Source organism: Phascolarctos cinereus, unplaced genomic scaffold (genome assembly GCF_003287225.1).
Source record: "Phascolarctos cinereus isolate Bilbo 61053 unplaced genomic scaffold, phaCin_HiC Scaffold_7;HRSCAF=346, whole genome shotgun sequence".
NCBI classification, from domain to species: domain Eukaryota; kingdom Metazoa; phylum Chordata; class Mammalia; order Diprotodontia; family Phascolarctidae; genus Phascolarctos; species Phascolarctos cinereus.
Genome location: NW_027556180.1, coordinates 103,064,017 through 103,090,146, shown reverse-complemented (window position 1 = coordinate 103,090,146; position 26,130 = coordinate 103,064,017).

Here is a 26,130-nt window from a genome sequence, read left to right as displayed (position 1 = left end):
GCATATGGTAGGCATGAGTGGACCATCACAAATTGTCAGTTGTAAATGGTGTACAAGGAATGTAGGAAAGAAACACTATCCTGGCTAGGTGTGATCAAGAATGGAGGTGGAACAATCATGTATCAAGAATGGAAAACAACAGACAGTATACAGGGTATGCTAATACCTTGGAAATACAAAAGGTATAAGTATAAGGACTCATTGCTCTGTATTAATCCTCCATTGAAATTTTATGATAAAACCCAGATCATAATTCCATAAGATGAAAAGGCATAGAGAGATAAGATATCCATCTATTGGTGGCAGGAATACTGACAGCTTTGAGGTATATACCATTGATCACTTTCTCCTCCTGGTTCTTCATGGCACTGCACTCTGGTTTTCTTCATATTTATCTGACCACTCTTCCTTCTCTTTTGCTATTTCTTCATTCCAATGGGTTAACATCCAAAGCTCTGTTCTTTTTTTCATTCTATTCTGTCTCATTTGGTGATCTCATCACCTCCCATGGGTTCAACTATCATATCAGTGCATCCTGTCAAAGATTTATATATCTAACCCCAATCTCTTTCCAGAGCTTTAGTAATGCAATACCAATCACCTTCTCATACTTATGCTTTTGCAACAGACTTCTAACTGGCCCCCATGCCTCAGGTCTCACCCCATTCCAAACCACTCAGCTACCAAAGTGATTTTTCTAAAACAGAGATCCGACTTGCTACCATTCCCTTCCTTTTAATTAGCTCCAATGGCTCTCCATTGCCTCCAGAATCAAATATTAACTTTTCTATCATGTAGAGTTCTTTATAATATAACTCCTTCCTTACTTTTTAATCTTCTTAAATTTACACTCTCCTATTCACTCTATAATTCAGGTACTCTGTTTTGTTCACAGTTCCTTGAACATAGCCATCTTTCTTCTCTATGCTTTTGCACTGGCTGTCTCCTTTACCTAGAACACTCTCTTCCCTCATCTTTGGCTCTTAGTTATCCTGGCTTTCTTCAAGTCTAAATTCAAAACTCACCTTATGAAAGATGTTTGTTTATTTGTTTTTTTCCCCCAGTATGCCAGGTTGCTAATGCCTTCCACTGTCAGATTACCTTACATCTTAAGCTTTGGTAGCTTAAAACTGCCTTCAGACTTTTGAAACACCTAGATATCTTATATTATCTAATTATGCGCATATTACTTTTCCCCATTAGAAAGTGGTTTTCATGAAGGCAGGAATTGTTTTTTGCATTTATTTGTACCCCTAACAATAAGCACAGTGCCTGGGACACAGTAGGTAATTAATGACTGAAGAAAGCATGCCTTACTCAAACTATCAGATTACAAAACCTCACAATTTATCAGACAAAATTATTTTTAATTAATTTATTTTGATTTCTCAACGATCATTTCCATAAGCTTTGGAGTTTTATGTTTCTCTCCCTCCCTCTCCACTACCCTCCCCAAGAAAGCATACAATCTGATATAGGCTATACATATATATTCCTATTAAACATTTTCACATAAGTGATGTTGTAAGGAAGAATTAGAACCAATAGGAGAAAGCACCAGAAACAGAAAATATAACACAACCAAAGAAAAAAATAGCAAATAGTATGCTTCAATCTGCAGTCAAATTTCATAGTTCTTTCTTTGGATGTGGATAGCATTTTCCATCATGAGACCTTTGGAGATGTCTTAGATCCTTGCATTGATGAGAAGGGCTAAGTCGCAAAGTTAGTCAACACACAATGTGGCTGTTAGTGTGTACAATGTTCTCCTGGTTCTGCTCACTTCACTCAGCATCAATTCATATAAGTCCTTCTAGGATTTTCTGTAGTCTGCATACTTATCATTTCTTATAGCCAATAGTATTCCATTACATTCATATACCACAACTTCCTCAGTCATTCCCCAACTGATGGAAATCCTCTCAATTTCCAATTCTTTGCCACCACAAAAATACCTGCTATGACTATTTTTGTATATGTGGGTCTTTTTCACATTTTTATGATCTTTTTGGGATACATCCCTAGAAGTGATATTGGTGGGTCAAAGAGTATGCACATTTTTATAGCAGGGGGCACTGACCCAAGCTTCTAGTGCTGGGAGCCTGAGGCCTGGTCACTGGCGTTGTGTGCTGGGTCCTCCAATGCTGGCAGTTGGAGTCTGTAGGGTTCTGGCAGCTTACCTGGTGTTGGGCTGGAATCAGCAATGCTGGAACTCTAGAAGTAGGATTGGGTAGTCTGGCTCCTGGAGGTTGCCTGCTCACCTAGGCCTTTCCTTTCCCTCCTTTTACTTTCTTTGGCTCCTTTCAGATGGATGTTTCCCTGGCGCAGTATGTTTCTTTGCCTGGCGCCCTTGGAGCACTTCTCAGAGTTTTGCTGAGGCACTGGGAGACATGACTGCCTTAGAACACTGAGGCACATGGTGATTTTCTGATCAGGTTTCCACTGGTTCCCTTTCCTGTACTGAGGCATTCAGAGGTCCTGGTATTGGTGTTTGCCTGCTCCACCACCTGGGGTTCAGGATCTCCCCCTGGTATGCTGAGGTGAAGCTTTCAGCTAGCTTGCTGGGACATCTCTCATTCTGTACTGCTCCCTTTCCCCCAGGGCAAGACAGGACTTTCCTGTTAATCCCTCAAGATACCTGGGCTACAGGACTGATGCACCCTGTCTTTCTTCTGGTTCAGTTGTTCTAGGGTTTTTCCTACGGTGATATTTTCTGGGCTTTCAGAGGATAAGGGATGTTAAGAGTGACTTACTTCTTACTCCACCATCTTGGCTCTCAGACAAAATTCTTAGCCTCAACACAACTCAGAAAATTCTCCAATTGATACCTTCAAGGTACTTCATCTTTGTAAAAATAATCATTCTTTTTCCTTCTTTTACATTTACCCACAATCAGCAGTGCTGAGTTACTGTACTTTGGAAAATCTGATGCAAGTGCTAAAAGGCATAATGTCTATTTATTGAGATTTCAAATTTGAATGTGAGAAATTTTAAAAGTGATTCTTTTGATTTTGAGTAAACACCTGGATTTCAGAGTGCTTGTCAGCAATGACCTTTTATTATGGTTTATATACTGCATGAATCTCCTAGAGGGAAGGGGCCCAATCTCTTTCATTTGCTTTCTATGTAATCCATGTACACATATTAACATTTTTTATTGATGATTATCTTCTTTTTAACACTGGGTCTTGTTCAAATACTGCAGCCTCAAGTCATCTCTTTGGGGAATAGAACATTTAAATATGATTCATTGTCATATCAATTGCAGAAACCTTCAGGCTTACATATTTCAACATTTCACCAGCTTTTCACAAATGAAAAACAATGAGTTACTAGGATTGCTGAGATTGATATAATTGTCATCTTCCCAAGAAAGACCTGCAGAAGTCTCTTCAGGAAGGAAGCAAACAGAAGAGAGGTAAGTTTAAGGGGAAATGAATCTTATTCAGGGTGAAGGTCTGGAGATTTGATACAGGAGAGATAGAAAGGAAGCCAAAAAGGAGATGAAGTGAGATGGTGTGGGTAGGCATCTTAATTGATTATCCAAGAGTAAATACTTAGCAGTACTCCTATTTCTTTGGGATGAGTATAAACTAGTGAAAGGGACCTAGATTTGTGTTTAAGTAACAGTTCTGTCATTTACTTTAAGCAAACTATTTACCTCTAAAATAATTTCCACAAGTAAATTGGCAATGAAAATAGCATATTTATATTCAAAAGATTGTTTGAAGGAAAAAAACTTAGTAAAGAATACAAATGTAATTTCTCACTTCCTTTATTTTTGACTGTGGGAACAAGCCAGAAAGTAGCTGCAGTTACCTTCTTATATTTGGACTCATATTCATGTATTGTATGCACCTATGATACTGTCCACCTGACTTTTCCTCATACAAGACATTTCATCTCCTAAATTCATGCCTTCTCACTCTCCTTCATGCCTAGAATTATCTCCCTCCTCATCTCCATCTCCTGATTTCCCTGTCTTCCTTCAAGCCCCAGTTAAAAGTTCACCCTCTACAAAAAGTCTTTCCCAATTCCACTTGATGCTAAAATCTTCTGGATAAGATTATCTCCAATTTAGCCTGCATATATCTTGTTTGTGCAAAACTGCATGTTGTCTCTGAAATTAAACTATAGGCTCCCTGAGTGCAGGGACTGTTGTTATTCTTGTTTGGTTTGGTTTTGCCTTTGTTTTTTATCCCCACTACTTAGTAAAGTACCTGGCATAGGAAAGTCACTTAAAATGATTACTCACTTGACTTGTTGACTTAACTGATGTCTCCTACACTGACACCTGCATTGCCTTTATTTGAATTACTAAAGCATTGCTAATTATGTGATTGAAGTGCACACTGCACCTATTATGAAAGCTATCCTGAAAGAGAGAAGAGGAAGAGTTGGAGAAAAGAGAGAAAGATGTGGGTGAGCAAATCAAATCTGATAAGAGATAAGAATAAGATTAAAGAGGGCAATATCAGGAAAGGGAGGAGAAAGGAAAAGTATAGTGGATGGCAGCAGATAGGAAGAGAACGAAAAGAAGACAAAATATAAGAGGACCAAAAAGTAGAGGAAAGAATTAATCAGTCAATGACAGGATTTTATAAGCTTTTGTTGAGCTAACTGGTATGGCAGTCTCTGGTTAAATTCTACATATATTACTGAATTTCTCCTTGTCACATCTAGTTCACCGCAGTCATTCATGTAGACGCAGTGAAGATCATCAGATTTTGGCAAGATACAGGCAAAGTCCCAAAAGAGGTGTCAGATTCATTTTGTACTTACAGTCCAGGAATTAGAATTGGGGAGATTTGGACTCAAATCCAGCCTCAGCCACTTAATGACTGTGTGACCTGGAAAAATCACTTCACCTTGCTGAAACTTCATTTTTCTAATATGTACAATAGGGAAAATAGCACCTGTATTGTAGGAATTTTGTGATGATCAAATATGCAAAACACTTGGAAAACCTTAAAGCCCTATATAAACGTGAGGTCTTATTATCATCATTATCCAGTGCTTACACTAATTGGGGTAAATCAATTAAAATGCTTCTGGGAATCACTAAAAATATACTACAGAAAATGGCTGAAAATTTAGCCAGTTCCTAAAAGAATTTTATATCTGATTAAACTCAGATTTTTAAAAAAATATACTTTCTAATGTTTCTGAAATGGATGAAATATCAGCCAGCAAGAACAAGCATGCAAATCACATATCATATTAAGAAATAGATTGCATTTCTCTAGTGGAACTATGATCATAGGAAGGTTCTGGGGATTATTGAGATGTTTAGAAAGTATTTGGGAGCCTCAGTAAAAGACACTGTTTAAAAAATGCTTGGTTCCAAAGCACTTAGTGTTTATATCAAGGGCCTCAAACCTGAAAGTACAAATCTTATTTTGAAATATATATTAATATATTTCAATATATTAATTTTTGGAAAATGTGTACCTATATTTCAAAATAAGATTTGTATTATATAACTAAATATATGTGTGTGTATATATGTATATATGGACATATACATGTGCATATGTATATGTGTATATATACCTAGATATATAGATATATACATATACATATACCTAGAAAATTAGGAGATGTCTCCCACTCAATTCAATTTCCAAAACACACTTTCCTTACTTGACTATTCTGAATTCATTTGATTTTGAAACTATTCAGCTATTGGAAAATACTCTGTGCCAGGTAACTGAATAAGGAGATATCTATTTGCATGTATGAAACCACTTTCTCTTCTCATTTTAGTAGCAGGTAGAAGGCATTTGCTAGTGAACTGGAAAAAGCATTGTACCTGGAGTCAGAGAGATCTGGATTGGAGTATTCGGTGTCATTCTCACGCCTGAATTGTAGGTGCCTTCTTAGCTCCTTTTGCCAGTCACCTCGCCAATGATTTCAAAGACCTTTAGAATTCTTTGGGTGTGTATGGTGCCCAACTTTTGAGATCTCTCAGGCCCACTGACCAAACCCTAACTTATTAGATAATTGTATATATTCTTATGTTTTAATGAATGAGGACTAACATTCTTAGTCATCAATTCAAAAAATGGGTTTTAATGCTTAAGGTCATGAAACTCATGTATAAGTCTCAGCCCTTGCACTTTGTTAATTGCATCATCCTAGGTTTAATAGCCTTAGCCCTTAGTTTCCCTATTTATAAAATGGAAATAATCCCTTTGAAAACCTATCTCAAAGTGTTGTTGCAGTGAAAGAGGTTTTGATTCTTGAAGTAATATAGTGAAAAGAGTGCTGGATTTGGAAAGAGAAGATTGGGGTTTAAATGCTAGCTCTAGTTATTTTGTTTCACTGAACCATTTTTTTAAAACTTTCTGGTCCTCATCCTCCATCTTCATAAAAGAAAAACTGGATAATCTCTAAGCCCTCTTTCATGAATAAAACAACTGGTCCCCAGTTTATCTATCCAAGATTATTAGACAATTAGCCCCCTTCCTGCACTCTAAAATGAAAATGAACTGGCCTTTCCTCTTTATGTCTTATCTCTCATAACCATATCTTTACATGGCCTATTCATCCCCACTTCCTGAAATGTGCTTTGTCCTCACCTCCACCCTATAAAATCTCTTTCTTCCTTCAAGGTACTGCTCGATAACTACTATTTATATAAAGTAATTCTTAATTCCCTGAACTGATAATACCCTCCTTTTCAAAACTGCCTTATCTTCAATGACTTTATATTATTTTGTATTTATTCTTTTTGTATGTATTTGTATTAATTTGCTTTACATTTATTCTAGTTATGCTTATATTCAGTTTATATTTCTTATCTATTCCATTAGTCTGCAAGTTCCCAACAAGTAGGGGTTGCTTCATTCATTGTATTAATATCACCAATTTAATTACTAGCACAAAAAAAGAGAATTGAATATTCATTATCGTATTTTTTTCAAAATTTCCTTAAGAAGGGAAAAGGACCTACATGTACAAAAATATTTGTAACGGCTCTTTTGTGGTGGCAAAGTGGAAATTGAGGGGATGCCCATTGATTGGGGAATGACTGAACAAGTTATGGTATATGAATGTAAAAGAATACTATAATAACAAGCAGGAGATTTCAGAAATACTTGGAAAGACCTACATACACAGATGTGAAGTAAAATGAGAAGAGGCAGGAGAACACTGCACACAGGAACAGCAGCACTGTGCAATGATCAACTATAATTGACTTAGCTCTTCTAGGCAATACAATGATCCATGACAATTCCAAAAGACTCATGATGGAAAATGCTATCCACATCCAGAGAAAGAATTGATGGAGTATTAATGCAGATCAAAGCATTCTATTTTCACTTTATTTTTTCATGATTTTTTTTGGTAAACTATTTCTTCTTTCATAACATGACTAATATGGAAGCATGTTTTGCATGATTGCATACATATACTCTATATCAAATTGCTTAGTATCTTAGGGGGAAGTGGGGAGAAGGAAGGAGAGGAGAAAATGTGGAACTCACAACGTTATTAATATGAATATTTAAATTGTCTTTACATGTAATTGGCAAAAACATATCAAAAATGTGAAATGTTTCTTTGATGGTGAAAAATTCCCACTCATAACATACAACATCAGGCTGGTCTATCCTGTTCCCTAAGATAATTTCAGTCAATTCACCAGATCTTTCTTGAACACCTACTACATAAAACACAATGTAGACAAGCCAGAAGTGTTTCAAGATAAGAATGACTAATAATCACTTTTCACCTTTCTCTTGTCTTACACTTGTTTTCCTCTTAAAACAGGACATGAATGTAGAAAGTGTTATTCACTATTTGCTTAATTTAATGAGATGCTATCCTTGACTATACCCTCAAGTCCATGGAATATTGCCTGATATCTTCCTTCAAAACTTAGTAGAAGTCTATTTTTAGTCCTCAAAAGTGTTCCCCAAATATGATTTGGGAAAAAAGGTCAGCAACCCAATTCATTGGGCTTATTTAAAAGGTCATGATAACTATCAGAAGGTATTTTAAAAATGTAAAAAATATAAATGAAGAGAAAGCAAAAGAAAAGAATCATGTTCACAGAGTCATAACTAGAAGAAACGAAATTGAGCAAATGAAACTGAAACTAAATATGAGCCTAATGAAATGATTTCTTATGCGAAGTGTTTGATTCATTTAAACTTAATGAAGGAAATAGTCTTCTGTCAAGGAAATGGGCAGCATGGCCCAATTTCTTTACATTTCTTTAATTAAATTAACTAGGAGAAAGCATAAAAATTAAAAAGCAAAGTAAGTGTTTCTGAGTTTAAATATTGTAAGCCTCAATGCCATCTGTTTCTTTTGCTTTATTTGATGATTGAGTTGTCTTGGAAACTGAATTGTGAAATATCTTCACAGTGCAAACTGAGAAATAATGCAGAATGACCTAAAGGTCTCTAGGCAGAAACTGAAAAAAAAAATGCTGTTGTTGAAAAGAAGAAAATTAATATATGAGGAGGGAAAGAAGAAGCCAAATATGCATTTTTTCAGAGAAAATGAAAAAAATAATACACACATATGTAATTGTATAAAATACATGGTATAGTAGAAAAGATCTAGATTTACTGTTAGAAGACCAGTGGAGAGGGTACTGGATTTATTGTTTGTGTGATCAGTTTTTGACCCTTCCCCTGCTAGTAAATCTCTGTGACTCTAGGCCAGTTGTGTAACTTCCCTGTGCCTTAGTTTCATTCTATGTAAAAATAAAGCTTTGTTAGATTACTTTTAAGGTCATCTATAATTCTTTTGTTTTGGTTTGGTTTTTTTTGGTTTGTTTTTTAGGCAATTAGGGTTAACTGACTTGCCCAGGGTTACACAGCTAGTAAGTGTCAAGTGTTTGGTCTGAGGCCAGATTTGAACTCAGGTCCTCCTGACTTCAGGGCCGGTTTTATCCACTGTGCCACCTAGCTGCCCCTAAGGTCATCTATAATTTTAAACTGTGTGCTGTAATCCTATGAACCTAGTCATGCTGCTTATTATGGTGTAATCATGGGCAAGTCAATGAAAATTTTTAGTCCTCTATATTCTCATCTGTAAAATGAGATTACTTCCAACTCAAATTCCTATATTTCTAAAGCAAAGAAAAAAAATGTAATATCCTCTCTGTCTACCTCCTGAACCTCTTCTTCCATTCATTACTACTCTACTTCTTCAGGTGGCACTGGGGGCTACATAAATAATGTATTTCAAGAGCTCTAATGGGTACACTTCCCAATAACAATAATATCAAAGGAGCCAAGATGGTAGAGTACAGTAGCAACCTGGTTGAGCTCTCCAACATTCACCTCCACACTACTTTAAAATCAAATTTTGGAGCCAACAAAAGGTCAAAATGGGACATTTTTTTAGCCTGAGACAACTTAGGATGTTGGCTGGAAAGATCTATGACCCCAGAGTGCTTACCCGTCCAAAGAACAGGGCCATCACACTAGTGATGGACCTTGAAAGCAGTTTTGATAGTGACAGCAGCATCAGCTTCAGGAGCTCTCAGTCAAGAGACAGTAAAGGGATTGGAAAGGAGGTCAAAAGAGATTACAGGGTACCTTTAGCTAGCACTGGGTACAGCTAGCATTGATTGGCAATTCTATTACCCAGAAGCAATTCTTGGTTTCAGCTCCAGAGTACAGAGGAGTATTTCTGGTCTATCACAAGGGAACAGGGGCACTGGTTGCAGTTCCAAGACAGAGAGGAACAGTAACACTTATGTCTACAGGAGAACACAGTACCTGGTCCCAGTTCCAGAGCCAAAAGGAGCACTAGTGTTTGCAGCTGAGAGGACTAGGGACCATTCCTGGAGAAAGACAAAAGCTCAGACAAGGAGAACAGGGACCACACATTTCCCAGGATCACACAACTTTAAAGTACCCAAAACTTTCAGACTCCCAGAACTAGCTTTTAAAACAATATCACCAAAACCCCTGAAAATTGGGACAGTGCTATCCCACCACCATGTGAACAGAGCCCAAATTTAACATAAACTTTAGAGTTAAGAAATACATTGGGAAAATTGGCAAAGAAAAAAAAGAACAACTTGACCATAAAATCCTACTTTGGTGACATGGAAGACCAAGACATAAACTTAGATGAAGACAACAATGTAAAAATAGCTACAAATGCCTCAAAGAAAAATACTAATTGGATGAAAGTACAACAAGAAATCTTGGAAGAGATAAAAAAAAAGAAATGAGTAATGAAGCAAAAATTGGTAAAAGAAATAAGAGTGATCCAAGAAAATTATGAAAAGATAACTAACAGCTTGGTAAAAGAGACACAAAAATTAATGAAAAAAATAATACTTTAAAAAAGAATTGACCAAATGAAAAAAGAGATTGAAAAATTCTCTGAAGAACTCCTTAAAAAGCAAAATAGGCCAAATAGAAAAAGAGGTACAAAATCTCACTGAAGAAAATAATTCCTTAAAAATTAAAATTGGGCAAATGAAAGTTAATGACTCCATGAGACATCAAGGAATATTTTTTAGAAAATCAAAGGAATGAAAAAATAGAAGAAAATGTGAAGTATCTCATCAGAAAAAAAAAAGTGACTGGAAAATAGATTAAGGAGAGATGATTTAAGAATTGTTGGACTACCTGAAAGACATGATAAAAAAAAAAAGAGGATTGTTTCAAGAAATTATCAAGGAAAAATGGCACAATATCTTTGATCCAATGAGCAAAACTGAAACTGAAAGAATCCACTCATCACATTCTGAAAGAGGTCCCAAAATGAAAATTTCCAGGAATAATTATAACCAAATTCCAGAACTCCCAGGTCAAGGAGGAAATATTGAAAACATCCAGAAAGAAACAACTCAAATATCATGGAGTCACAAGCAAGATCACAGAAAATTTAGTGGCCTCCATGTTAAAGGAGCTGAGAGCTTGAAATATGTTATTTTGGAAAGCAAAGGATCTAAGATTATAATCAAGAATAATGTACCCAGCCAAACCTGAATATAATCTTCAGAGGGAAAATGGATATTTAATGAAGCAGAGGCCTTTTAAATATTCCTGATGAAAAATGCAGGGGTGAATAGAAAATTCGACATTCAAACACAAGACTCAAAAGAAGCATAACAAGGTAAACATGAAAGAGTAATCATAAGGTACTCAATAAAGTTAAACTCCACATTCTTATATGGGAAGATGATATATTTAACTCTTTTTTAAAAATTTTTTTTTGGGGGGTAGGCAATGGGGTTAAGTGACTTGCCCAGGGTCACACAGCTAGTAAGTGTTATGTATCTAAGGCCGGATTTGAACTCAGGTCCTCCTGAATCTAGGGCCAGTGCGATATATTTAGCTCTTAAGAACTTTATCCTTGTTCAGGAAGTTAGGAGTCTACATAGACAGAAGTAATAAAAGTAAGTCACTTTTCGGGGATGATCTCAAAAAAATAAAGAATAGGTGAGGAAGAAAATGCGCTGGGAGAAGGGGGAAGGGAAAAGTAAAATGGAGCAAATTTTCTCACATAATAGAGATGCACAAAGAAATGCTTTTATAATATAGAAAGTAACGGGAGTGGAGGAGGGGTGGTAGGTAGTGCTTGAACCTTACTCTCATCAGAATTGTCTCAAGGTGGGGAGAATATAGAAATATACACATATACATACTCAGCTGGATATAGAAATCTAACTTACCCTAATAGGGAAATAGGAAGGGAAGAGGATAAGAAATATGGGGGGGAGGGGAGAAACTGTAATGATAAAATGGAAGTCAGATCAAAGGTAACAGAAGTTAGAAGAAAAACATACTTTCGAGGAGGGACAGAATAGAAAGAGATAGTGAAGGGTAAACAGAAGAAAAGAGAATGGAGGTAAATAAACAGTAATTATAATTGTGAATGTGAATGGGATGAGCTCATCCATAAAACAGTAACATAGAGCAGAAACCAGAATCCAACAAGATATTGCTTACAAGAGACACACTTGAAACAGAAAGAGTTAAATAAGGAGCGAGAAGACCAGAATCTGTTATGCTTTAGCTGAAGTTTAAAAGAAAAAGGTGGAGGTAGAAAACATGATCTTAGATGAAGCAAAAACAAAAAAAAAGATTAAAAGACATGATCAGGGAAACTACATTTTGCTGAAAGGTACCATAGACAGCCTTCCCTGTATCACTGCCTTGTTATGGCAGAAGGACTTGTGTGACTCAGCGAAACTATGAGCTATGGCATGCAGTGTTATTGAAGATAAAGAAGTCATAGTAGAGAGTTCTGACAAAATGTGATCCATTGAGGAAGAAAGTTGCAAACCATTCCATTATCTTTGATGAGAAAACCCCATGGGCAGTATTAAAATGACAAAAAGATATGACACTGGAAGATGAGATCCTCAGGCCAGTAGGTATCCAACACATTACTGGGGAATAGCAAAAGACAACTACAAGTAGTTCCAGTACTATTGAAGCAGTAGGGTTAAAGTTGAAAGGAAGTACAGTTGCAGGTATTTTTGGTGACAAAAGGAAAGTCTAATGCCAAAAAGATTATTATTGCATAAGAACCTGGAATTGAAGGTGTGTGAATCAAGGTAAGCTTGATATGGTCAAATAGGAGATGCAATGATTAAGCATCAGTATATTTCATCACAGTGAACTTAAATGGAATAGGAATTGTTGAATTTAATTCAGGTGATCACTACATATACTACTGTGGGCAAGAATACCTTAGAAGAGATGGAGTAGCTCTTATAATCAATAAAAGGGTGAGAAAAGCAGATTTATGTCTATGTCTATACATACATACATATATATATATATATATATATATATATATATATATATATATATATATATATGTATATATGTATATATTCCAAAGAAAAAGAACAAGAAAGCAAAGTGGCTGTCTTATGATGCTTTACAAATAGCAAAGGAAAGAAACAAAAGGAAAGGGAAAGGAGAACAGGAAAGGCATCCCGAGCTGAATGCAGAATTCCAGAGAATAGCAAGGAGAGATGAGATGTATTTTTGGTTTTTCATTTGTTTATTTGAGTAAGAAGAAAACAATAGAATGGGAAAGACAAGAGATCTCTTCAAGAAAATTAGAGATATCAAGGGAAACTTACATGCAAAAATGGGCAGGATAAAAGACAAAAATGGTAGGAACTTAACAGAAGTTACAGAGGTTGCAAGAATACATAGAAAAACTGTATAAGAAAGATCTTAATATCACTGACAACCACAATGGCGTGGTTATAGATTTAAAGCCAGACATCCTGAATAATGAAGTCAAGTGTGCCTTAGAAAGAACTGCTAACAATAAGGCTAATACAGGTGACAGAATTCCGTTGAGCTATTTAAAATCTTGCAAGAGGATGTTAAAGTACTGTACTTAATATGTCAGCAAATTTAGAAAACACAACAGTCAGTGGCCACTGGATTGGAAACGATCAATCCTGAAGAAATGTAATGCCAAAGAAAATTCAAATTACTGAACATTTGCACTCATTTTACACACTGGTAAGGTTATTCATAAGAATCAGCAAGCTAGCCTTTAGCAATACGTGAACTGAGAATTACCAGAAGAGCAAGCTGGTTTTGAAGAGGCCCAAGAACTAGAAACTAAATTGTCAGCATTTGCTGGATTATGGAGAAAGCAAGGAGTTCCAGAAAACAAAAAAGCAAAAAAAGCAAACAAACAAAAAAATCTACTTCTGCTTCATTGACTACACTGAAGCTTTTGATTGTGTGCATAACAAAACAACAAAATCTGGCAAGCCCTCAAAGATATGGGAGTACATGGCAGCTAGGTGTTACAGTGGATAGAGCTCTGGCCTTGGAGTCAAGAGGAACTGAGTTCAAATTCAGTCTCAAACACTTGACGCTTACTAGCTGTGTGACCTTGGGCAAGTCACTTAACTCTAATTACCTCATCAAAAAGAAAAAAAGATATGGACTACCAGATAATCTTACTTGTCCCCTGAGGAACCTGTAGATAGGCCAAGAAGAAATAGTTAGAATCAAACATGGAGCAACTAATTGGATTAAAATTGGAAAAGGAGTACAAAAAGGTTGTATATTTAACCTTATTTATTTAATTTACAAGGAGAGTACATCATGCAAAATAACATGCTTCATGAATCAAAAGCTTGAATTAAGGTTGCCAGGAAAAATATCAATGATCTCAGATATGCAGATGATACCACTCTGATGTCAGAAAGTGAAGTAGAATTAAGAAGCCCCTTGATGAGGGTGAAAGAGCAGAGTGTACAAGGTGGCTTGAAGCTTACCATCAAAAAAAAAAAAACAACTAAGATTTTGGGAGCTGATCCCATCACTTCCTGGCAAATAGAGGGAGAAATGGAAGCAGTATCAGACTTTATATTCCTGGGCTCAAAGATCACATCAGACAGTGACTGCAGCCATGAAATTAAATGATGCTTGCTCCTTAAATGGAAAGCCATAGCAAATCTGGACAACAAGTAAAAGCAGAGACATCACCTTGTCGACAAAGGTCCATATAGTCAAGCTATGTTTTTTTTCCCCAGAAGCAATGTATGTCTGTGAAAATTAGACTACAAAAAGACTGAGCACCACAGAATCAATGTTTTGAATTGTGGAGCTGGAGAAGACTTTTGAGAGTCCCTTGGACAGTGAGGAGATCAAATCAGTCCATACTTAAAGAAACTAATTCAGAGTATTCATTGGAAGGTCAAATGCTAAAGATAAATCTTAAATACTTTGGCCACATAATAAGAAGACAGGACTCATTGGGGGAAAAAAATCCTATGATGCAGGGAAATATGGAAGGCAAATTTTCAATGGAGAATCAGTGGAGAAGGGAATGGCAGAAGATGAGATGGAATAGATAGATAGTGTCATGAAAGCTACGGACATGAGCTTGGACAGATTTCAGTATACAGTGGAGGATAAAAGATTTAGGTTGCTATAGTCTATGGGGGCACAAAGAATCAAACACAACTGAACAACAACTAACCATAGACAATGAAGTAATATTAAAAGAACTTAAAGCAAGTTTCTTTAATAAATGTTTTATTTCTCAAATATATAATGAATTAAGTGAAATTTATAAAAAATATAAGAGCCATTCCCCAAGTCATAAATGGTCAAACAATATGAACAGTTGTTTTTTCAGAAGAAACCAAAACTAAATATAGTCATATGAAAAAATATTCTAAATCACCAGAGATTAGAAAAATGCCTATCAGAAATGACAAATGCTGGAGGGGATGAGGAAAAATAGGCATACTGATAAACTGTTGGTGTATTTATGAACTGGTCCAATCATTCTGGAGAATAATTTGGAACTATGCCCAAAAGGCAATAAAACTGTATATAATCTTTGACCTAGCAATACCTAGCAAAATTATGTCTGATTTCTAAAGAGATAAAAGGAAAAGGAAAAGGACCTATATCTACAAAAAGATTTGTAGGAGCTATCTTTCTGTGGTGGTGAATTGGAAATTGAGGGGATCATTATCATCTCAAGAATGCCTAAACAAATTTTGGCATATATTGTGATGGAGTACTACTGTACTATAAGAAATGATGAGAACAGTGGTTTCAGGGGAAAAAAAAGTAATATGGAAAGACCCATATAAAGAGATACAAAGTGAAGTGAAAAGTACAGAAGCTCATTGTGCACAGTAGCAACAATACTGTTATAATGATTAACTATGAAATAGTGGCCACTTAGATCAATACAATGACTGAATACAATTCCAAAGGACTCATGATAATAAAAGTTATGCACCTCCAAAGATAGAACTAGTGGACTCTGACTGCAAATTGAAGTATAATTTTCTCACCTTTTTTGACCATTTTTAGTGATATGGCTAACCATAGAAATGTTTTGCGTGATTTCATATGTATAATTGATATCATTTTTCTTGCCTTGTCAGTGAGTGAGTGAGAGAGAGAATCTGGAACTCAACACTTAAAAAGAAAAGAATGTTAAAAAATAAACAAATATTTAAAAAGGAAAACAATCATACCAATAGACTCAATCAGATTTTAGCAAACACAATTAATAAGATGCTATAATAAGAAAATTTTTCTTCCCCACTTCCCCAGCCAAATAAAACTGGAGTGTGTTTTCCAAAAAAAAAATATACAGAGCATTCATAGGATGAATGGGCTCAAAGTTAAAGGACAATGGTAATGAGGCCCATATATAGTATATATGTGTCAGTAAATGTGTACTCACAGTTCCTGGTTACAACTTGTATGGAATTTCACCCTCTTTTTATACAGTCCTCATGAAAATCGAATTAGTTTGAATGTCTTTTCTTGGCAGACCACTCAACTGGTTTTGCAGAACTTGTTTCTTCCTTGAGTCTATAGGAAGTATTCTTCACTGCTTCAAGGGATCATATTGCTTGAATCTGCTTCGTCCTTATTTCTCTACACTCATGGCTCTACATTCATGCATGTCTCTTCTGCTAGCTGAAGGTATTATCCTTTACTTGTCCAGTAGTTTTTATTACATGTCTATGATGGAGTGATGGGAGAAAAGTCCCTCACTTCCCTCTTCAATGATCTTCCCTACAAAACATACTTAAAACAACTCTCAAAGTAGAATTAATGAAATTCATTGAGCTATGTAGAACCTCTAAAAGTATGGCTAGGTTTTTCTCTCAACTACTGTTTCCTGAGCAAATAAAAGAGATTCAAACTTCATTAAGGGAACATGGGGAATAAACATATCTTGTTGAAAAACTGAAACATCATTTTTTGTCACTAAATGCTGTGATCATATCAGTTGAGTTTGGGGAGAGGGGTGGCAAGAATAATATCTCTCTAAATGTACACAATAGCTGAACTCAGCTATAAGAGATATATTTATTCTCTAACTTTCTTACCAGAGCAGTTCAAATTACCCATGAAAAGGACTCCTTGCATTCTTATAGGAACATGCCTTCTGATTCTGACAATAAGCCAAGTGTCATTATTCACCATCAAAATCTCAGATTTGGAAAGTACCTCAGAGCCTGAATAACCCAACCTATACTTGAAGAATTTCCTTTAAAGCAGTATACCTAATAAATGGTCAGCCAGACTTTGAAGACCACAAGTAAAGAGAATCCTAATATGGCTTTAAATAATTCCACTGTACTTTTTAAAATACAGATATTAGGAAATGCTTCTTTATCTCAAGCTAAAATTCACCTCTATCACCTCCACCTATTACTTCTATTTCTTATTTTTCTTGTACATCCTCTGGGTATACTCCCCAATCTCACATTCACCCTCTCAGGTTGGATCTTCTAAGGGGTTACTTAGATTCTAGGGAGGTAACTTCTTTTGTTGTTCTCCTATCACTATAGCTCCAGAACATTATCAGTATGTTTCCCCTTAGCAATCAGTCAATAACTTAATTAGTATAAATTATGCACTAAAATGATATAGGAAGAACAGTGCTTCAAAACTGCCCTACACATAAGTAGGTATGCACCTCCCCCACCAAAATAATTTGCATCCATAGGAAGAAATTTATAAAATCTAGAGAAAATTACATTTACTGAAAATATGAAATAAAGGGGTAATTCACAATTCCTGGTACTTCAAGACCTTTCTCCCTTCATGAAGGTTTCCTTACGTTTAGTGCTTTTCTGAGTGGGAAAAATTGTCTCTTTTCTTCAGTCCATAACTGACACTTGTCTCTAGTTCAAAGTCTTTAACATAAAACCCTAAACATCGAATAATGTACTTCTGAACAGGTAAACTCCAACTATTTAAAGCCCAAAAAAAGAAGGCCAAAGTATAGCTATATATCCTTCATAGCCAACAAGCTGCTCCTTTGTAAGCCCCCAAAAGAGGTCCACACATCATAAAGGTGTCACAGGGTAAAACACATCTCATTTACAGGTTAAAACCTCATTTTGTTTGACTACATTGCTGACCTGAAGAATAATCACATTCCCATGGCTTTCACAGCTAAATAAAATAAATCATAGGATTGTAGTTCAAAGATCTAAAACTGTCAGAGAAATTATAGGTCATTTAGTCTAACTCATTCATTTTATCAATGTGTAACTGAAGCAAAGAGAGATTAAGTGACATGCCCAAGGTTATCAGCAATTAAGTATTAGAGGTGAGATTGGAACCAATTTTTCTCATTTCAAATCATTGCTCCCTCCACTGCACACCACTGTCTTTTTGAACTTTTTGCTCCTGAAACATGATACATAAAATTAGACACGTGACCTAAAACACAATACAGTAAGATAGTTACATTTATTATGGACTCTGTGTGTAATCATTATCACCATCATCATGGTTGTCATCATCACCACCACCACCACCATCACCATATCAGCAGCATCAGCAGCATCAGCATCACTAGTATTTATATAGCACATTAAGGTTTTCAAAGTACTTTACAAATATTTTCTCATTTTATCCTCACAATTGCTCTGGGAGATAACTGCTTTTATTATTCCCACTCTACAGTTGCGGGAGAGGGAGTTAGACAGAAGTTACATTACTTGCCAAGTGTCATATGTTTAATAATTTTTTTCTGAGGCAGGATTTGAACTCAGACCTTCCTGAATCCAGCCCCAGATCTCTATCCACTGAACCACAAACTGCCTCACACATCTTAAAGTCACATTAGCTTGGCTTTCATGACACTGTTGAGTTATGTAGAGTAATTAGCCTACTAAAATCTCTAAATCTTCTTGACGTTAGCTGTTCTTAAGTAATGTTTCACATATTGTACTTTAATGTTAATTTTTCTACCACATGGAGTATAGCTACTTTTCTTTACATAGCTTTTTTTTTTTTTTGTGAGGCAGTCGGGTCTAAGCGACTTGCCCACAGTTACATAGCACTTTTGCAAAAACTATTTTCTAAGCCATTACAATTTGTATAAATAGTCAGTCAGTCTTTATTGAGGCATTTATTAAGTGCTTACCCAATAGTGCCAGGACTTGTTCTAAGTGGTAGGGAAACAAATACAAAAAAGAAGCTTCAAGAAGCTTACCACTTAATGTGGGAAGACAATGTACATAAAGCAGATGAAGCAGGGAAGAGGAGTAAGGTGCACTGGCCCCAGGCCTAATGGAGAAGTCTAAAGAAGTACATCCAGGTGGGAAATGAAGGCATTGGCCTTGAATAAAATAAATCTATTTAATCAATCACAATATGATATACTTAAAATCAATTAAGTCAATTCTAAAGACGAATTCAAACTCCAGTGGAAACTAAAAAATACATTAAAGAACAAGTAACCAATGAACAAACTATATGTTTACCAAATAAAATTATAATAACAAGAACATATAAAACTAAGGAAAATAAGCAGTCCATAAAGGAAAATAATTTAGATATAAACAATAAAATGAGTGGATGGATGGAGGGATGGATGGAGGGATGGATGGATAAATGAAAAACATTTAAGTGCTTACTAAGAGCCAGACAATGTGCTGCCTGCTGGGGATAACAAGCCATCATGATAGTCTCTGTCCCTCAAGAGTATGCTTTCTAATACAAAAAGATAATGTTGGTAATGTAAGTGGTGGTGGTGTTGCTGCTGTTGCTTTTGCTGTTTGTCAGAAAAGTTAAAGGGGTGGTAAGTGGAACAACAAGGCAATTGATTAGTAGACCATTTCAGAGAAAATCCCGTTTAGATGACATGTCTCAAAAAAAGAGGTGGAACACAGAGCTGTATGGTTTTGTGTACGACAGGACAAAAAAAAAAACATGACTATGGTCTAGATGCAAGGTGCAGAGGAATTCAGAGCTTTATTGAATTAGCTTCTCCGGGCAAGGTCTCTGAAGGTCTAGATTGAAGGATTATACTAGCAGTAGGGGCAAGACAGGAAACTGCTAGATAGAAGAGGTTTGGTTCCAAGTTGTTTAGAACTGAGTTGCTTGGCTCCTCTGAGGAGCTAGTTATCAGGACTGAAGGGGACTTCTAAGCACATACCAAATGACAAAAATGACCATCTATAATTCCAAAAAAACCTTAATACATAAATAAAATGAATAAAAAATTAACAAAAATTAAAATGTTAGCAGAATGAGAAATGGAAAATTATAGTGACATAATTTCAGAAACAGACAATTTATTTTGGGTATTCTTTCTCTGAATTCATAAACTATTTGATTTTCCTTGCCCCCATGCTTCACACAATCAAACCAGCACAAGTAAAATTACTATAGTTTACTAACCAGAGACAAATCAATCCTCTAGCTACTTTAGTAGACAAACTATTTTGCTTTGCCTTCTGTATTCTGGTCTCTGAACTCCAACTTTCCCCTTGTCATTGAAAGTATGTGATTGTGGTAGAAGTTACGAGAAGACAGTGACAAAGAGGTTTCTTGGATAAATAAAAGGCTGGGAATAGAACAGAGAGGGAACATGGCACACCTGATCTGAATCACCTATGCCTAAACTTCCAGGCTTAGACTTAACTCCACACAATGAAGAGGAAAGAAAGAAAGCATAGAACTCACCCAATTAAAGTTTAAAATAGCACTCTGGCTCTGTGTGTCAGATGGTCACTGGAAGTACAGAATGCTCTGGGTCTCCCTTTACCATCCTGGTGAAGCTAAAAACTCACAATTTCTTTTTTAACTTCCCTGTGATCTCTTTATATGTACATATATGCCTCATTTTAAGATATTTATTCATATTCATGTGTATATATATGTGTATATACATACCTAAAAATACACACATGTAACCAATGTGAATACACACACATATACACGGGACACACACATATATGTGTGTGCGTGTGCATATACATATATATACATATATATACATGCACATATATACATACATATGTATATATATATGGGACATAAACCTATGGGGCAGCTAGGTGGCATAGTGGGTGGAGTGCCAGGCATGAAGCTAGAAAGATTTATCTAATTCATTCAAATCTGGCCTCAGACACTTACTACTTGTGTGACACTGGGTAAGTCACTTAAGATAGTTCCTCATCTGTAAAAATGAGTTGGAGAAAGAAATGGCAAACCATTCCAGTATCTTTGCCAAGAAAACCCCAAAAAGTCAGACACAACTGAACAGCAAGAACAACAACAACATATAAATACATATGCAATAGATATGTAAAAATGGACAAAAATAAATTAATTACATACACTAGATACATTGAAAATCAAGACAGTTTACAAGGATGCTGCAATAAAACTATAACAGTTTAGCATTTACAGTTCATGTAGGAAAGTCATTTCCATTTTTTAAGTGAAGAATAGAAATTATTTTTATTGGGATTCAGATCATGTAATTGTAGAAATTTAAAAGTATGAAATAATGTACTATGCAAGTATCACACCAGAGTTAGTTATAAAAGTAGGACTTAACTAGATTTCTTGGACTTATTACCTTACTGGGTTAACAGGAGGAAGTGGGTAAGGGCAAGGGAGAGGAGAGGATATGTCATTGAATTAGGCAGTATGTGGTATTTTAAAATAACCTCTTAATAGGATTTCCTTAGACTCAGGCAAACACCTTGATGAGATAATGATGTGAACTTAGAATCTAAACTATACTGTTTAATGTTCAATTATATTCTCTCCTGCATTGTTTTCTAATGGTTTCATAATAGGTTAGTTCTATTTCTCAAATAAGATTATAAGCATCATGAGAGTGGAAAATAGAGCTGGCACAATACCGCCCAAATAATGAGAGTGGGCTACATTTGATAAGCAGTTGAGAATTATATGTGAAACATTACTAGACAATACATCTGCTTTGACCCAACTATACTACTGCTAGCCCTATGCAGAAAGAAATCAAAGAAAGAGGAAAATATCCTAAATGTTAGATAAGTAGATGACAGACAGGGAGAGAGATAGATAGATAGATAGATAAGATAGATAGATAGATAGATAGATAGATAGATAGATAGATAGATAGATAGATGTATACATATACATATCAGTTCTTTGTGTATTGACAAAAAACTATAAACTAAAGGCTATCTATCAATTAAAATAACTGAATAAATTTAGGTTCATGTGTGAATGAATGCTACTGTTTTATGAGAAATAAGGAAATAGAAGATCTCAAAGAGATGTAGGGGGAAAAGTTATAGGAACTGATGCAGAGTAAAGTAAGCAGAACCAAGAAAACAACTTAGGTTATAGAACAAATGTGTAATTTTGAAGTTTATTTTTATGTAATAACAATAACAACACTGTAAAGAAAAACAACTTTGAAAGCCAAAGAACTGTGTTCAAAATGACCATCCATGATTCCAAAGAATTGAAGATGAAGGTATCTACCTTCTGAACACAGTGGTGATATATTTAGGATACAGAATGAGATATATTTATTATGTGTGTATAGTGTATATGTGTATGTATTATACTATATGTGTGACACTGTGTCTTCTAGGATATACTGAGGAAAATCCAAATTTCAGAGTATTTCTAGACTATACTACCTTCACTTCAGCCACTTCTTGAGAACCAGTAGTTGAACTACATCCCTGAGATCCAGGGTTTTGTTCCAAACTCTACATGATTTTGCTAATGCCTTGTATGAGAATGTAAACTCCCTGAGGACAGGGATTGTCTTATTGATTATAGTTGTATACTCATCGCTTTATACAATGCCTGATATATAGTAAATACTTATATTTTAATTAAGTCATTAATTTCAAATAGATGCTGAGGTCACACAAATTTCTCTCTTTTTAGAGGACATGCTTCTTATTAAATTAAGCAATGAAATATTATAAGGTCAGCTCATGAGATTAATAATCTATACAGGAAAAACTAATTGGATGAAAAATAATCCCTTTCTAAATTTAATTTTAAAATCTATATTTTCTAGATTATATCACACAATTTGACAAGCAATCTTTTGAGCAACTTCATCACTATACATGTCTCAAAAAAAAACTGACAGATGGCAGTGGATTTCTGTGTCATATTTGAGAAACTGTGAAATGCTCTCCATGATCTCCAAATTCTACCTGTTATAAAAATGCATCATAAACACTTATGGCCTCTCAGTAAAGCCATATCAGATGTGAATAACAAAACTTCATGGTCTTATAAGAATTAATTTTGAGAGTGACCCAACAAACAGTGGGAAAATCATGCTGATCACAAGGAGGCAACAACATTTTTCCAACTTGTGATAAGAAATATCATGAAATGGTTACGGTCAAAAGTTATTAAGAACATATATAACTAGAAAAAGAAATAAGGTAATTATATCATAAGAGTAAGGAATAACAGATGGATTGTCAAACCACTCTGTATCCACAATTATTTACAAAACATCAAATATTTAAAACATTGTTGTTACACAAAGGATTTTAGTGCAATGGATATATCTTCTATGGAAGATTTCTGGAAAGACAAGGGCAGTAAAAGCATAACATAAGAAAGTGTCGATGTGTTATCATATTCTTTGGTGGACAGAGTATCCACATCAATGATATAATTAAGTTATTAGAAGATAAATTAACAATATAGCTTTGGGAAGCATAGCTGACTTTTTCTTTTTACTCAGCCATTTCAGATCTTTGAAAACAAGTACAAGATAAGACATTGGTCTAATTGAACCCCACTGAATCCATACAGGCAATTTTGCTCAAGACAGATTTGGTAAGGGATATTTAATTAGGATTTGCATACATATAGACTTTTCAGAGAAATTTCTAGCTTAGTTCCAACATGCAAACTCATCAAAAATTAATTCCATAAATTAAGGACATGATTCACTACAACCACAAAGAAAGACAATTCTTCATTCTTCCAAGTAAAATAGAATTAGATGACTTCTCTTGGGCCTATTTGGATTTGCTTTGGCATGAGGCCACTTAGGCCTCACTGTTACAAAATAAGTAAAGGGAAAGGGTAATATTCCTTCTTGTTCTTTCCACACGAGGAGAAGCAGACAGGAAGAAGAGAAGAGTACCATCTGATATTCTTCCCATGACAAAGAGATGAAAAAGCTAAAGGGCATTATATAATTCCCCTTTATCCCTATTCCTTTTTCCCCTCCTCTTAGTAGAGTCAACTTAGACTTTCTCATTAAAATATCTATAGCCTGTTCCTCCACATCCTCTGGGGATCGGAAGCAAAGTTTCACCTTTTATATTCTGAGTTCTGTGCCAGTCCTAAGGTCATTGGATTTCATGCCTTTTTTGAGTGACAAATCAGTTTTCAATTAAGAAAATCCAACTCCTTTAATAAGAGAAAACATCCTTTTCAATGACTCATTGGTGTCTCTTTTTGAGACCTATTCTTTTAACTTGCCTTACACTGGGGAGGCTCTTATTATTACATTCTCCATTCTGGTAGCCAAAAGCTAATAAAACATCAACAGAAATTGTATTTCCAAGAGTGACGAGGTAGAAAGACTCTTAATAGTAGAAAGAAATCATACATCAAAGCAGTAGTTCCATAAGGATACAGTAGCTCCATAAGGATACAGTCTTTTCACTTTAGATGGTTTCTCAAGTTTTAGAAGAGTTGTGGTTTTGAAAGCTGATTTCAAATATGTTTTCATTCTCTCTTCTAATAAATTATGATATCTTCATTTATTCTGGCTTTTCCTTATTTCTTACAAACACATTCATCTCCTCTATTCTTGTTTGGTTTTTTTTGTTTTTTTTTTTTTAAGGCAATTGGGGTTAAGTGACTTGCCCAGAGTGACACAGCTAATAAATGTCAAATGTTTGGTCTGAGGCCGGATTTGAACTCAGGTACTCCTGACTTCAGGGCCGGTGCTCTATCCACTGTGCCACTTAGCTGCCCTTTTTTTTTTTGGTTTGTTTTTGTTTTTATTCTTTTTTTTTTTAAGGCAATTGGGGTTAAGTGACTTGCCCAGAGTCATACTCTATTTCTTAGCCAGTACCAAATAGTTTTGATGATTGCTGCTTTATATTATATTTTTAGATCTGGTAAGCTAGGCCATCTCCCTTTGCATTTTTTTCATTATTTCCCATGATATTCTTGACCTTTTGTTCTTCCAGGTGAATTATTATTATTAATTTTTTCTGGCTCCATAAAATAATTTTTAGTAGTCTGATTGATATGGCACTGAATAAGTGAACTAATTCAGGTAGAATTGTCATTTTTATTACATTAGCTCACCTACCCATTAGCAATTGGTATTTTCCCACTTGTTTAGATCTGACTTTATTTGCATGAAAAGTGTTTTGTAATTGTGTTCATGTAATTCCTGGGTTTGTCTTGGCTGGCAAATTCCCCAATATTTCATATTGTCAGCATTTATTTTAAATGGAATTTCTCTTTTTATCTCTTGCTATTGGGTTTTTATGGTAATATATATAGAAACAGTGGTGATTTATATGTATTTATTTTTCATCCTGTAACTACTCAAGTCGTTAATTTTTTTCAAGTAGTTTTTTAGTTCATTCTCTAGGATTCTTTAAGTATACCATCATATCATCTGCAAAGAGTAATAGTTTTATTTCCTCATTGCCTATTCTAATTTCAATTTCTTTTTCTTCTCTTATTGCTAAAACTAACATTTCTAGTACAATATTGAATGATAGTGGTGATAATGGGCATCCTTCTTTCACCCTTGATCTTACTGTAATGCTTCTAGCTTATCCTCATTACATATAATGCTTGCTAATGGTTTTAGATAGGTACTGCTTATCATTTTAAGGAAAACTTCATGTATTTCTATGTTCCCTAGTGTTTTTAATATGAATGGGTATTGTATTTTGTCAAACTCTTTTTCTGCATCTATTTAAATAATCATGATTTCTGTTAATTTTCTTATCTTATCAATTTTTTATCAATTACACTGATAATTTTCCTAATATTGAACCAGCCCTGCATTCCTGGTATGAATCCTACCTGGTCATGGTATATTATCCTCATAATAAATAGCTGTAATTTCTTTACTAATATTTATTTAAAATTTTTTATCAGTATTCATTAGGGAAATTGGTCTTTCCCTGTTTTGGCTCTTCATGATTTAGGTATCAACACCATATTTTTGTCATAAAAGGAATTGAGTAGGACTCCACTGCCTACTTTTTGCAAATAGTTTATATAGTATGGGAATTAATTGTTCTTTAAATATTTGGTGGAATTCACTTGTAAATCCATCTGGCCCTGGCATTTTTTTTCTTAGGGAGTTCATTGGTGGCTTTTTCAATTTATTTTTCTAAAACAAGATTAT